This window comes from Coffea arabica, chromosome 8e, assembly GCF_036785885.1.
Source record: "Coffea arabica cultivar ET-39 chromosome 8e, Coffea Arabica ET-39 HiFi, whole genome shotgun sequence".
NCBI classification, from domain to species: domain Eukaryota; kingdom Viridiplantae; phylum Streptophyta; class Magnoliopsida; order Gentianales; family Rubiaceae; genus Coffea; species Coffea arabica.
Window position 1 is genome coordinate 34,491,991 of NC_092324.1, and position 3,788 is coordinate 34,495,778.

The 3,788-nt window shown below is 34.0% G+C and overlaps 1 long non-coding RNA gene across 1 annotated transcript; it reads left to right on the forward strand.

The window, feature by feature from the left end:
- The first annotated feature begins 241 nt into the window (after positions 1–241).
- On the forward strand, positions 242–1,349 carry LOC140013107 (uncharacterized). Its single transcript, XR_011820178.1, has 2 exons — positions 242–777; positions 1,008–1,349. It is a non-coding gene; the product is annotated as an uncharacterized lncRNA (long non-coding RNA).
- The last annotated feature ends 2,439 nt before the right edge of the window (positions 1,350–3,788 follow it).

Consider the following 3,788-nt stretch of genomic DNA (forward strand, 5'->3'; position numbering starts at 1 on the left):
AAAAAATTATTCACAACATCTTCGTTACAATCAACAAGGATGGATCTGATCTACAAGACAGAAACATTCTCCCAGAAACAGTGGTATTCAATATCATATCTATTGGAGATGTCCTAGACATATTCACATTTGATGGTGATTCAAGAATAGCCAACAAGGATTTATCAAAACTATTCCCAAACTCCAGTAGATATCAATATATATTCCTGGCAAGGTCAGGCAAAAACAAGGTTCATAAGGGAAACTTCCTCAAAGGCTTTCTTAGACCTCAATACAAGAAGATTGAGCTTTGGAAAGAAACAACTTATGAACAGAAACAACAAGCAGGATGGCTTCCCAAAAGACCTGCAGGAAATCAAGCCCAAGAAAGAAATTTTGGACCTCTTTACAAACAGTTTGGGCTATCTAGCAACCATACAAAGCCCAATAAACAGCCCAAACTTACAAACCCTGTCTCCCCTATCAAACAACCAACCTTATCCTTTTTCAGAAACCATGAATCTAGACATGTAACTCAACCTTACAAATTCAACTAAAAAGTCAATATTTTAGAAGCCTAACTGTCAAATCCTCTAATCGAATCAGATGCTGATAAATCTGGACGAAAAGAAGATTACTGTCAAATCCTTTGTTGAGAACCATTCTTTGGATGTTTCTTCTCTGCATGAAGCATTGTTCTTTTAATGTTTGTACCGAGTAGTTTGAGTTTGCTGCTCCAACATGATTGAATCTGTGTGTGGTATAGCAAGGGATTCTTTCACCAGTATCCTTGTTAAGGTATATAATATTAAAGTTTCTAATCCTGGATTCTTTTCTCTCATTTTAGATGTAATGATATTCCATCCAGAGACGTGAGAAAGTATTATATCTGAGTTTGATCTGGAAGGATTGAGTAGTAGGATCTTCAGGAATTAGAAACGAATTTTCATCCTATTCAGTTTCCTGAATCCAATTTATTGTTGAAGTCTAATCAATTGCTTGGAATTGGTTTGAGACTGTTTCATCAGGTATCCAACTTGAAGTTGTTTCTGCAAGTATCCAATTTGAAGATGAAGATATCCAATTTGAGGATGATTCATCAAGGATCCAAATCCAATTTGATGTTTGGCTTCCACTGGCTTGATTCCAGTTTGATGATGTTTGTTCTTCATTAGTTTGGTTGCTGGATATTTCTTCAAAAAAAGTTTGTACCCAATTAGAGTATCCGTCGAAGAGTTAGCTGTTTGCTTGTTTCTTCTCTGGATTGTATGACGATGAGTTTCCTTCTTCTGCTATGCTTCTACACAAAGAATTAGTTAGTTTAAAGAATATAGAATTAAAAGGTTGGGATATTATCCCTTTACAAGTGATTTGGAAAGGAACTGATTGGTTGAGAAAGAATGCTCCTAGAATGATATGGTTAGTCAGATACTTAGTTAAAAAAAAGGTAACTAAGAATTGGTTTTGTATATTTGGAAATTTGAATTCGATATTGAACTTGGGATTGTTGGTTTTTCTAAGAGTTCTAAAATTTGGATTGGAATGAGGTTTTCAGGAATATAGCAGTAATCTAGCCCTGTATCAAATAGGGCTTTAGTTTCGATTACATAATTGCCAACAATTAGTAATCGTATTTGGACCCAATATTCTTGAAGTAACTAAGAATTCAAGCTCACAAGGTTGGTCGTTTCTTTTTGAGGATTTCGAATAGGAAATTTGTCAAGAATTTCTAAAAAATCCTAGAGTTTTGATTTGCAAAGGTTTTGTTTAGGGATTTTGAAGCTATCTTTTTCTGGAATATCAAAGAGAAGGGTTTTGGTTTAAGGATTCGATGTTTGGTCCAGGTAAGGTTGTCTCATTTCTTCAATGATGTTGAGAAGAAGGTTTTGATTTTTGACCATAGGTCCTTCTTTTGCACCTTCATCACTGGTGATTGAGGAAGAAAATGTTGAAATATAACTGTCGTAATCTTCTTTTCGTCCAGATTTATCAGCATCTGATTCGATCAAAGGATTTGATAGTTGGGCTTCAAAAATATTGATTTTGGTTGAATTTGTAAGGTTGGGTTATATGTCTAGGTTCATGGTTTTTTAAAAAGGATAAGGTTGGTTGTTTGATAGGGGAGAAAGGGTTTATAAGTTTGGGCTGTTTATTGGGCTTTGTATGGTAGCTAGATAGGCCAAACTGTTTGTAAAGGGGTCCAAAATTTCTTTCTTGGGCTTGATTTCCTGTAGGTCTTTTGGGAAGCCATCCTGCTTGTTGGTCCTATTCATAAGTTGTTTCTTTCCAAAGGTTAATCTTCTTGTATTGAGGTCTGAGAAAGCCTTTGAGGAAGTTTACCTCATGAACCTTGTTTTTGCCTGACTTTGCCAGGAATATATATTGAAATCTACTGGAGTTTGGGAATAATTTTGATGAATCCTCTTAGGCTAATCCTGAGTCATCATCAGATGTGAATATGTCCAGGGTAAATATAATATTGAATTCCATTATTTCTGGGAGGATGTCCTATCTTGTAGATCAGATTCATCCTTGAAAATGTTGTTTTTGTCTTCTATGATGGCACGTTCTTCCCACCATTTTTGAAATTGCCAAATAAATCCTATGAATAGGATATAAGCAACTAACTGATTGCAGTCATGTGATGTTTGATTAAACATAACTGTGGTCATCATCTGTTGAGATGCCATAAGAAAATTGTATTTGAATATTCCATCTATGCTCCATCCATAGACGTCCTCTGTATTGTCTGAATGTTGAAGGATATTGGGTTTTATCCTGAAAATATTAGAATGTAGGGTGATGGCTATCTTTTTTTACTTATTATGATATTGTTAGTGTAGATCTATAAGTTTAGATCTGTCTAATGAGATTGCTTAATTTCGTGATTATCATCTTTCTTTATTTATGGTGTTGCTAGTATAGATCTACAAGTTTAGATCTGTCTGATGAGACTGGTTAACTTCGTGATTACTATCTAATGTATTTAAACCTATTATAGTATTGATAGTATTGATTTATGACTTTGGATCTGTTTGATGGACATGGACCTATAATTGCCAACCTCCGGTCCAGCAGTAAGGCCATGGGATTTGGCAGTAAGTTCTGTAGGGATGTTGAGATTCCTGTGATCCGAGATCCAAGACAGTAAAGTGTTCAAAGGATTAGATCTGATTTCATGATTTTTTACTATTAATATTATGATTTTGTTTGAAAATATAGTCATCATGCATAGTTAATCTTTCTCAAAAGGTTAGATCTATTCTTGTAACCTCATCACTATCTTTGTTATGATGGAAATATGGTTGTCATGTATAGTTAATCTTTCTCAAAAGGTTAGATCTTTGCTTGTAGTGTCCTCACTATCTTTGTTATAATTGGTTTGGAAAAATGGTTATCCTCCATGGATCCTGAAGGATTCTGTGCCAAAGGGAGGAGGATTATTGTTATTTCACAAGTTTAATTCATTTTGTTTTATTTTGATATTTACTTGTCTTTGCTTATGGTTTCTTACAAAATAAACTCTAGTCTTCTCAAAGCCTCTTTAAACAATAAACCATTAGATGGTCTTCAAACCAGAATTGCTCGAATTGAGTAATCAATTCATATTGAAAATAAAGTAGAAAACAAACCTCCTGAATTCCAGATTGCCAAACAAAAACTTAGATCTAAATTCTTTGCAAACCACAACCATTTTAAAAGAAATCATTTTTTAGACAAATATCAGGGAGAAACCCGAAAAAATATACAAAAAGACTATTATGACTTTTTAAGAAAAAACAAAACAAAACATTCATTTCTTTGACTGG